Here is a 12299-nt window from a genome sequence, read left to right as displayed (position 1 = left end):
GAAGCAAACAGAAAGGTATTTGCATATCTGTATATGTAACCCACCACCAAATATTTTGAACATTTTACTTTTTTCTATATCCAGCCTGGACCATCATCTGCCGCAGAGTTAGATTATATTTTCATTTGATTTTCTGATAGGCTGATGAAGATTTTCACAATCCTTTTATGGGATGTGTGGATGTCTAGTTAACCAAAAATTTATGTGGATTGAGAGCGTTAGGTCAAACTGTTATTCATTACCTAATTTCTTTATATACCTGTATCAAATCAATAGGGTTGAGTTGGTTAAGCGGAGAAAAGTAACAACGGGGTCAAAGGTCTCGAATTCGAATTCTAAATTTATGTCGATTGAGAGCGTTAGGTCAAACTGGTATTCATTACTTAATTTCTTCATATACCTGTATCAAATCAATAGGGTTGAGTTGGTTAAGCGGAGAAAAGTAACAAAGGAGGCCAAAGGTCTCGAATTCGAATTCTTCGTCGCCGGAAATAAAATAGGGTTGAGAGTAGTACATATTATTCCAGCGGTAAAATTGTCAAATAAATCAAGAAGAATAATTAAATTGAGTTTGTCCCGTTTAGAATAATAAACTATCAAGATTTAGAATTTCGTAGTTATTTTAGGGGTATATCAATTTTTCAAGGAAACCCGCGATGATGCGACAACTTGATTTCGAAATTATTTTACCATCGTTTCTTGGTAAACCAATGACGCATTATGTGTCATCACCGTTTTGTTCACGTAGATAAATCTGGTTGCCACATTATTGCGGGTTTCATCAGAACAATGATATGTGAGATAATTGTAAAATTCTGAAACTTGATGATTTATCATTTCAATTTTTGAAAAAGTATGGAAAAATCCATTATTCAACTATTTTTTTTTATTATAGTTGCAATTTTTCCTAATGTAATTGTATATCATATATAATTCCTTAATCGAGTATGCACTATAGCATCCAGATAAGCTCAAAAAATTATAGTGTGACTGAAATTGAAATCAAGATAATGTAGAGGAAAAATTTCTTCATAAGCAGCATCTACGACTAGCTACATCAAATCAATAAAGCATGCAAGAAAAGAAAAAAAGGATGTTAATTATTTCAAGACATGAACAGTGTTTAGTAAGACTGAATGTGACTAGGAAAATTAAAGAGTTCCATATTACGCAATTCCATAATTTTTTTAACCAAATATTCTGATAATAATTAAGTAACATCACCAACACTGTCAGTACAGTATTCAAACTACTGTATTAAGGTAAATGACCATGAGGATTATTATATGCACATTTTAAAAATATGTTGGGAATATTTTTTCTGAAATAAATAATATTGTTGATAAGTAAAGTGAAATACACTTTTCGTCTATGATTAAATATCTCGAGTTTCTTTTAAAAGTAATGAAATTCAATTAATCAAGAGCAAAATTAAGTTGCAAGAGTGAATGTATACTTTCCGAATAATGAATATTGTTGGACAAATCTCACCAAACAAAATTAATACATTCATTCCAAAAATTGCTAGAAATTTATTAACTTTCAAGGAAGTTGTGTACGACAAATTTGTTCAAAACGCTGAAAGAGAAAAAATGTCTATTAACAGACATTTTTTTTGTGATTCATGACAAACAAACAAAATTTGAAATGAAATGAATGAGCTAGAAAGGGTTTAGATAATTAAAGAAGATGTCGATTTTAGGTGAAAATAGCGAAAAGATGTTTGGTATACAAAATCTGCAGATGGCCTAAAAAAGAGGTGGTAAATAGAGCAATTGAAAGAGCCTTACTACTTGGGCATATTTTATTGAACTTATTTATATATATCTCAGGTGCTGGCACCATTAGAAATTAGAAAATATATGAATTTTCAGGTTAGTTGCTTATAAATGGAGCATATGGATTTTTAATATTTATCTCATTTTTTCTGTTAGATGAACGATTTTGATATCCACATACACAAATTTTGTGCTTCTCCTTTATGAATCCAAATACAAATCATTTTGTCATTAGCACATATTGTTGATACATCACCTTCATGTGGATAACAATAATATGTCATGTACTCATTTTTTCTGTTCCATTAAAAATGAAGCATTTCCTAAAATAGAAATAATATCATCTCAACTTTTTATTTTCTCTTTATTCTCTCTTTATTAACTTACAAAATTACACTACATAAAATCCTGAAAAGTAAATGTTTCATATTTAATGGGCTGGAGTATAACCTTATAATTTTCTTCGTTAACAATAAGGTTAATTATATATAGAAAACAATGGATGTTACAATTGAAAATGTTGATGAAGACTCACCACCAAGAAATTAATCTACAGTTGGTTTGCAATAGCATATGTTGGAAAAATGTCACATTTTTTTATTTAAGGTTAATGTCTTAACGTCATGGGTGGTCCTATATATTTATTTATGGAAAAACTTTTTTAGGTTGTAAATTCAAGGTCCCACATCAAAGTAGTAATTGTTTTCATTCTTTAATATCCAGCTCAGGGGCATATTGTCTTTGCCATTATTCTTCTCTACAATGCCCTCAAAAAAGGGTTAATTCTTGCTAATTTCAACTATAGAGTAGGGTTTTTAGTGCTAATTAAATCGATACTCACTTACGTATAAGTGAATAGTATCATCATAATAATGTCTATTGAAGTTCCATATCTCCATTTTTGCTATAAATATCCGGGAATCAAGGTTTTATATTATGTAGTAACCTCAACACATTCAACCTACCTCACATAGTTTGAGAAGTAAGGTGTGTTGAGGATTGAAGGTGAGTGATGAGCGCGATGGAGAAGCAGGGCACGTGCACTACTAACTCATACACACGCGCGCACACCATTTTTCAACGTGAAAGAGTTAGTTCTTCATGTGCCCATCTTCACCATCATGAACCACTCCATCTTGTCTGAATATCACTGCAAGAGAAAGCTTCAATTTCAAGGTACAATGTGTTTAATTTGATTTTATTTCATATATCTTATGTTATTCACACACACACACACACAGATCTTATATACATAGTGCCTTGATATGTGTATGGGGGCCTCCAGATCCATTGCTAAACCTGCATAAATGTGGCCATAATTAATTTTAATATTTGTTCAGTCTTGATCAAACGTGGACTCAAATAATTCAAATGTTTATAATTAAGATGATATTAGTCAAGTCTTAAAAACTTTTTAATATATATTTGAATATATATCCATTTAAAAGAAACTTAACAAGATCTTAAAAATAGGGGAGCTGCTTGTAATTATAGCCAAATATTTTAGGGATTTTAGTAGTTTTCCTGGTTATAACTTATCTTTATTAAATTATAACAATTTCAATATATTTCTGGTTTAGTATCAATTTGCATGTAGGTACATGGGGTTTATAATATTGACAATAGATTAATGAAAAGTTTCTACTGATTCTCATTAGTTGAGTTCAAAGATAAGCTTTGTTAATTCAAAATTGGCTGTATTTGTTGAAGTCAAAGCATATGGACCATTGATGATCTATACTTTTTTTGTCCCCTAATTTCTTTTTAATGGATAAATTAAAACTACTATTATAGGAGACCATGATTTAATTTAATCAGAAGAGAGTATAACAAATAACTACTCTACTCGGGAAGAACTTCTATTTAAAATGGGTTCTCCACTTCTTCGTTATTTTTGTTTTACTATATATACTTTATTCTTTTAATCTATTAGTCATATCATCGGCATGGATCCAATACACAATTACTTTTTTTTTATCGTCTAGTTTATGTCAAAAGGTTTATTTCGGCATGGATCCAATATACAATTACTTTTTTATCGCCTAGTTTATGTCAAGAGGTAAGGACGTAACATTTTTTCCAAGAGAGAGCATAGTCCTCGTGAAAATACTACAGTCTATCCAGCTTGAATATATGCAATTTCCAAGTGATCACACAATAACAAGTTCCGTACCCTATCAGTGGCTCATCATACAAATACAAACATGTATCTTGACCTGACGATCAACTTTCCAAATAATTTGCATCTGAATTAGCCTCATGATATACGTGCTTCATTACCATGGATCAATTTCTGTCACACATACCCCAAATATTTTGTACAAGGCTGAAGCAACTTCCATCTTCCCTATTTGAGTTGATCCATAATGGAAAAGAGGTGCAAATCACTTTGCATAATGTATATTCAAAAGTTAAGAGGCATATGCATATTCCAAATTATACCGATATGAAAGTTGTTGCAATTGAATCGTCAAAATTTTCTAAAATGCTCAATTGAAACCCTATGTTCGTTAGCCCTCTGAATGTAGATTTTGGCCACGTGGAAAAATCGAACCACTCGAAAAAATATACCATTACCAAATAAATTCAAAAAGCATTACAACAGATGGACAAAAATTACCTAGTTTGGCTGAAAGATTTACCTGCAAATAAATGTAATCACTGTTTACAGCTTCAGACAAATAACGATAAATCGCTTCCCATATATGTATACTACATTTTCTTTTAACACGTAATAGTATCGACACAAAATAAACAATTTACGCTGTGTGATAACCATATCATCTGTAATGTAATGTGTCGAGTCAACGACAAGAATAGCCCTCTCTCTGGCCACATCATCTAGGGTGGAAGCTACTAACTTTTTACATCGCAGCTCCTCCTCCAATCCTTTCAGCCTCTCTTTCTCGTTATCTTTTGTCTTTATAATGAAAAGACTGCTCATACTCTCTTTCTCTATCTTATCTAATCTACTTCCCCCTATATCCATCAAATGTCTCATATTTCGGGTTTTGATAAATTGTTTAACTTTATGAAATAAAATGGGCAGAAAAAATTAATAGAAGGTGGACCTTATTTTGTATGTTAATTTTATAATAATTATGAGTAAAATGAGTTAATGAAATGTGACTCCTAGTAAAAGTAAAATTAGACATTTATTTAGGATCGTCCAAATAAGGAAATTTGGGATATTTAATGTGGATCGAATTTGTCTATTGAAATAAATAGATGATAACTATGGCCTAGTAATAAAAGGGGATTAGACGCTAAAATTTTTAATGTTAGCTGAATTTTTATTTTTCTTATGATCGTAAAAAGTGGATTGAAAATTCATGAACTTTCATGTTACATCCAATTTCCCACATTTTAGAATTATAATAAAAATAAAGTAGATTGACAAGTCATGAACTTTGATGTTACAATCAAATTTCCCACATTTTAGAATTATAATCAAACTAAATCCTACGTGTTGCTCTAGTAGCCTTAGAGCATTCACAATAGGGAGAGTCCTCCTAATAGTCCATTTCCAATTAGAGGTGCCCACGGTTCTGGAACCGGCGGTTACGGTTCGGAACCGCCGGTTCCGGTTTTGGAAATTGCCGAAACGGAACCGAATCGAGAGGGTGTTTCGCGATTACGGTTCCGGTTCCAAAACCGTCGGTTTTGGTTTAGGTTTCGGCTCCAAACCGGCGATTTTTCAGCAGTTTTTAATGGTGTTTCACTGCTCCGAACTGTCGGTTTTTGGCAGTTTTTTGTGGTTTCGGCTCGGTATCCTGATTTTCCGGTGGTTTTTCACGGTTCCGATTTGAAAACATCCAGAACCGGCGGTTCTAGCACGGTTTCGGCCTGGGAATTTTTAACTTGAACCGAACCGCGGTTCTAAAATCGACAGATTCAGTTTGGGTAAATTCTCACGGTTCTGGCTCGGCACCAGAACCGTAACCGTCGGTTACGATATCGCGGTTAACAGCCAAAAAACTAAACCTTTGGCACCTCTATTTCCAATTTCATCCTACCACATCATCAACCTATCTCATAGCCCTCCTAGCATTTCACAGCTCTCCTATTAATTCATTTTAATTGTTAGTTGATCAAATATTAAAACAACAAAAACAAAATCAATTGGAGATAAACCTTCATTGTATTACAATATTGGAAAACAATACAACGATAAATAAACTTTAAAATAAAATACAAATGTGCATCAATGCTTACGTGCCCCACGTACCCTTATCTCCTTAATCATATCGTGTTGCAGTCGAGTATGAGCTTGTTCCTAGTGCATACTAATAAATGATTGAACCTCTGAGACTCGCCATGTAGTATACCCATCTGAACGGGATCGGTGGCCACACCGTGGCTTGACCCGCAGCATCTTCACTCCAATCGGTGAGTTATGGACCTTCATTATCGACTATCATGTTATACGTGATGATATGTGCATAAATGATATATCAGTGATGCAACCTTCGTAGAACATTCGTGTCAGACCCTTTACCACTACCCATCGCGCTAGGAGACCACCAAATGCCCGCTCCGCATCCTTCAACGCAGTCTCTGGTCGTTGCGTAAAGTAAGCTCTGTTCGGATCTGTTGGGTATGTGATTGTCTTCAGAGGTACGGGCCACCGCAGGTTTTCCCATCAGCCAAATAGTAGCTCATATTATACTGATTGTCGTTGGCTTCGAAATAGATGGCTGGACCCCCACCCTTGCACTGTTCATTGAAGAGAGACAATGGATGTAGGACATTGATGTCGTTGTTTGACCCGGCTACCCCAAAGTAGGCATACCAAATCCTTAGCCGTTGTTTAGCAACGGCTTTGAGGATCATCGTTAGATGCTTTCCTTTGAACCCGGTTGTACTTGACCTTTCCAAACGATCGGGCAGTTATTCCATTGCCAATGCATGCAATCTATGCTGCTCAATATTCCAGGAAAGTCGTACACCCTCCCATGCAAATCAAGTAGATATTGGCAGTCGAGAGAGGTCGATTTTAAATATATGTGGGACCAAGTGTCTCGATGACGCCCTGACAAAAATACTTCAATCGCTCAAGGCCAGTCGTGTCGCCAATGCGAAGATACTCATCGAACATGTCGATCGGTCCTCCATTAGCCTACTATCTAATTGCAGCGGTGCACTTCTGTAGTGGTGATTGTCTGTGCCTACCGCTAGCATCTGATCGCTGCTGGAAGTACATGTAACGCGCCGACAACGCTGACACAATGTAAACGAAAAGATCTCATTGCATTTTAAAATACCGACGAAAAACTCCAGCCCCCACCGCGGCTCCTCGGCAAAGTAGTTATTAAACAGCCGTTGGGCATCCTTGACGTGGTCGCGGATGGCTGTCCATCGATGTTGGATTGATCGAGGGCCCACTCGCTTCAGCTCTGCGAAATCAACTCTGCCTGCCTGCCTGCATCGTTTCAGTTGGGGATTTGTCTCGTCCCACAAGGCTTGCGAAATGAGCTCATCAATTGGATCCTCTCCACAGAAAGCCATTTTCAGAGAGAAGCTAGAAGATTGGGTGTGGAAGAGAGAACTGAGAAAATTGATTGCAAAAAATGAAATGAGGTAGGTATTTTACAGGTTAAATTAACAAAGAAAAAATCAAATTACGTCGATTGGACGCCGAGGGTGACTGGCCCTCCCCTTCTTGCAGCGGCCCTTCCTCGGCCTTTAAGGGCCGATGGGAGCACCATCCGCAAGGCGGCGGGACGGCGCCCCTATTGAGAATGTTCTTACTTGCGTAATGCAAATATGATATAATATACAATTAACAGATCTGACTAAGGACATTACTTTATATTTTAAATATAATTATTAAAACATCAAAGCAATTTTTAAATTCTTACTCTCGTTGTCATCTCTATAAATTAACCATCTACTCCATTCAAGAAGCTAGAGCCTAACCAGTGCAATTCACAGTCATATTTGAAGATAGTTTTGATCTAAAAATGAGTTAATCTGCACGTTTTTAGGTGAGTAACGTGACATACGATGAATCATCAACCCCACCTCTGCTAAACTATGACCAATAAAAGGAGGGCAAAGAGTATGAAGAAAAATGCTTCGAATCCATTCTTGTGGCCATAAGAAGCCGCAGAACCATCCGATCTCGTCATAATATATGTTCTTAGTCTTTCATTCCTAGAATTCGAACCAGGTTTCTTAACAAATCGTACACTCCAGCGAGTTCGAAAACCGATTAGTCCAACTCAGGCAAAGAGTTAGGCATACTTTCAATGTGTACCTGATCTCCACTCTTTCCATGGAGCACCATATGTTCAAGATCCCAGAATCACTTACTTTCAATCCCATTTTAAACACCCTCAATTTCCAAATACTTTTAGTTAACTTTCTCATTTTCCACGCTACCTCGTCATGCCGTCAATAGCAGCCGAAGATCGCCACCGACTAGTCATCTTCTTGCGGATACAATGCACTTGCACGACATTTAAGTGGAGCCGCCTACTCCGCCCACGCTGCCGTTTATCATCTAAGTGATCGCATATGGTTGCGCTGCTACGTTCAAAGTAAAAAATGATTGTTGATCGCACTGGTTTCACCTGATGATCGATGACGTTCAAAGATCTTTACAATTAAAGTTCGTTGCATTCATCGTGTTGTTCCATTCGTACATCCAATTATTCATTTATAATTAAGTAATTTAGAATGAATAAACAATACTATTGTTGGGGTTACCGTTAGGTTTAGTATACTGAAAAGCATATTTCGAGCAAGTTCGCGCGAATATAATCTTGCTTGTATACGGAAAACTCTACAATCCACTTTTAACCCGATTCAATATTATTCGAGCAGTTTGCACGAATAGAATTAGTATATTATTACATTGTGTTTGCTTGTGCGTTTATAAGATGTTTTATAAACATTTAAATGCATAAGAAGTAAACAAAGCCTAAGTCTTTTTCTGCTTAGTAGACTGGTTGTGGGTGTCGTCCACTTTAAGGTAACTACTGTCGGTTCTATGCAATGCTTTGCAAAAGAAAAAAAAAGAATTTCACAACCTAGATAGGCTTTGGCTACCTATCACGAAAGGTTGCAATGTCAGTCCGATTATTTCTAAGCCTTATTGAAATAAGATGACGTTGGTGTGGTATAGCACTGAATGGATCTAACAGCAAGACGTTTCTTTATGCTATCTACTGAAATACTAAGTCTTGATAAAATACTATTTCTTAATCTAAATACATTAGCATTGAGCATACGGTATTGATTATGCACTATTTTGACTTATCAAAAGGTGCAGGTTTTTTGCAACCCAATAATCCTGATATATTGGGTAGTGGTGATTAATATCTACCGGTGCTAGGCTTGTTATTATGTTGAATCATGCGCGAGGTGAGTCTCGTTTGATAATGTCCTCAAGAGGAGTTTGAACAAGGTTTTATTATTCGGAAACTGACCAGTTGAAATTTAATTATTTCATGAATAATAAATAAGTGTTTCTTGCTAAGTCCACTCTTGGAATTCATAAGATGTTAATTAATTAAGTCCATAGTAGACTTTAATTAATTAATGGACATTTATATCTTAAGCACAGGAAATAAATAATAAACAAAATGGAAACCCAGATTACTTGTAATTTCAGATTTGGATGGGGAGGTCAATATTACTTCTGTAGTGGCTGCTCGTAATATTCCAATATAAGCTTGTATTAAATTGTGGGTTCAATTTAATTAGTAAAATGCTAATTGGAGGAGCCCATATCCAAAACCTTCCATAGATCCCTGACTGTGCCCAATATGAACTTAATATAAATAGGAGAATAAATGAGACAGAAAACACAATTTTTAAAGATTAAATTTTCGTCCCTTCTCTTTTTGAAGGAGGACGAAATTTTCTAATTTTCTCCTCCATGAGTTTTTCAGCTCCTCCTCCGTGAGAAAGTTCTGTCTCTTTATTCGAGTCCTAGTATTTTGATAAGATCAGCCCACCCTGATATCGAGATACAGTTCGGGAACCAGTCAGAAGATCCGTGGTCTAGTATTGAAGATCATCGTGGAGAAGGCGCGAGCAATCGACGATTCTTTGGATAATCAAATCGGTAACTCTTAACCGTAGAATTCATGTTTTAGGATTTATATTCTTTAAGCATGAATTATTTGTGTTCTAGCATGCAATTCTGTGTTAACATGTGAATAGATTAATCCCATAATCTGTCAAATAGATCATACGTCTGATTTATTTGTTTTGTACAAGACTTCCGTTGTGCAAAGGGCTTCAAACCCCAACAATTGGTATTAGAGCCAATTTTTGGCTCTGATTATGTGGATTAATTTCATGTTATGTGAATTGCTTGAATGCATGTTTTTCTTTGTTGCGTGGTTGTTAATTTTCTATTAAATTATCATAACGTAAGAACGAAGAAGTATGAACAACTATGAGGGCTTGTTTCGTGAAGAAGAGTAGTCGGCATGTCTATTGATAATAGACTAATTCCCAAATTCATGCAGATAATGATTACTAAGTCTTGATTATTTTATGTAATTCAAAAGAGTAATAATTGCATGATCATGAATCAAATCGTCGTGTGGCCGAGGACGGTGGTTTGCACATGTGCATCGCCGGCGGCTGCAGATACGGTAGGAACGGCGGCGGAGACCACCGGTGATCCGGCTCGGGGCGATGACGCAGCAGCGACGACGACTCAGCAGCAGTGCCGGAGATGATGCAGAGGCAGCCCAAGCCTTCAGGCTGGGCAGTCTGTGAGACGCGGACAGCGGCATGCGAGCAGCAGCGATCGGGCAGCGCAGCGACAGCAGCGTCGGTATCCCATAGTGTAGCGCCAGTTCAGCCGTGGAACGGCAGCTCCGGAGGAGCGCGACAGCTGCGGAGTTCCGGGCTGCAGCGTCAGGCTCGGTGAGCTCTTGAGATGAGTGGGAGCCCAGCGCTGCAGCGTTTTTCAGTGGGAGTCCGACAGAGGGATGGTGCAGGAGCAGCAGTAAAACAAGGCTGCGGTGCCGAAAGGGCTGTCGGAGGCGACGCGGGAGCAGCGACGACGATGCAGCAGCAGCTTCAGAGACGACGCAGCAGCATCGATGTCCGGCAGCAGCAGCGTCCCTCCATGAGCAGCCCTAACAGTGCGTCAAACTAGGGGTTTTCCTATGCGCGACGCTCGCGCGGGTGGAACCCGCGCGACGTTGTATCGCCTCGTTCCGTGACTTCGCTTTCCAAATTTTGATTAGGGTTTCCAAATCATTGGATTCAATTTTGAAAATAATTCAAGGCAAATATGAAAATAAGGTTTGAATATATCTTTTGTGGATTTTATATATTATATGAGATTTAATTATGAATTAAATTATGGATTAATTAGATTTTTTCCTTATTTTATGGATTTGTCGGGATTTTAATTCCTAGATGAATCCTAGTTAAATTTGGATAATGACAATCTAATTTTTTTTTATCTATATCCTATATATTAATGTGAATTTATCCCTAGACAAATCGTATTTGGATTTAGATAATGATAATACTATTTTATTCTTATCCTATGAATTTATATGAATTTATTCATAGATAAATTCTTGATGGATTTGAATTGTAATAATATAATATTTTATCCTTATCCTATGAATTTATATGAATTTATTCATATATGAGTTCTAGATAGATTTGAAGAATGATAATATAATATTATCTAATTCTTTGGATTTATATGGATTTACTCCATGAATAAATCCTAGATGGATTAGGATTAATATTAATATTAATTTATTTTTATCCTATGGATTTGAATAGATTTAATTCTATTAAGATAAATCCTAGACGAATTAGAATAAACATTAATCCAAGTTATCCTTATCTTTTGGATTTATATCCTAGATAGATTAGGATAAAGATAATATATAAGAAAATCCTTATTTAATTGGATTTGGATAAATTAATTTATCGAAGAAATCCTAAGTAATGTTTGATATATTCTGGATGTATATTCTAAATAGAATTAAGATTTGTATAAATCTTGGTTGTTAGGATTTTATTTTATCTTATGGATTATGATGGAATTGTTTCATCTAATAATATCCTAGTACGATTTAAATAATGATAATCCTAGAGCAACGTTATCTTGAATCGAAGGACTTGATTTTATCGAATAAAATCTAGAATAATCCTAAATGGATTTAGATAGTTAACACGATCTTGATAAATCCTAAATGAATTTGGATAATCATCATGTCACGCCCGCATTTTCCAAGGATAGAAAACATGGTTGATCGCGACTAGGGGAGGATTAAAGAAGCGGGGAAGAAAGGGGAAAACAACACAACTCGACCATAGCTCGAAACAAATGTGAATAGCTCGAATAAAATCAGAGTATCTCAATAATCAACAACTCGAAAATGAATATTATCTCAGCGATATAAGAACTCAGAAGAAGGACAACTACTCAGCGGAAGTATTTGAGAGGAGGAATATGCCACGTGTGAAGACATGACACATTCTAAACACTTAAATTTCTTCAACGGTCTTGCTCAACACCCACCGCAC

General features: G+C 36.0%; 1 long non-coding RNA gene across 1 annotated transcript; it reads left to right on the top strand.

The window, feature by feature from the left end:
- The first annotated feature begins 2523 nt into the window (after positions 1 to 2523).
- On the top strand, positions 2524 to 4264 carry LOC121797913. The gene is made up of 2 exons (XR_006049984.1): positions 2524 to 2954; positions 3825 to 4264. It is a non-coding gene; the product is annotated as an uncharacterized LOC121797913 (long non-coding RNA).
- Positions 4265 to 12299: the final 8035 nt, after the last annotated feature.

Source organism: Salvia splendens, chromosome 1, assembly GCF_004379255.2.
Source record: "Salvia splendens isolate huo1 chromosome 1, SspV2, whole genome shotgun sequence".
NCBI classification, from domain to species: domain Eukaryota; kingdom Viridiplantae; phylum Streptophyta; class Magnoliopsida; order Lamiales; family Lamiaceae; genus Salvia; species Salvia splendens.
The sequence above is the reverse complement of the archived record's forward strand: the minus strand, read 5'-3'. Positions and strand labels throughout refer to the sequence as shown.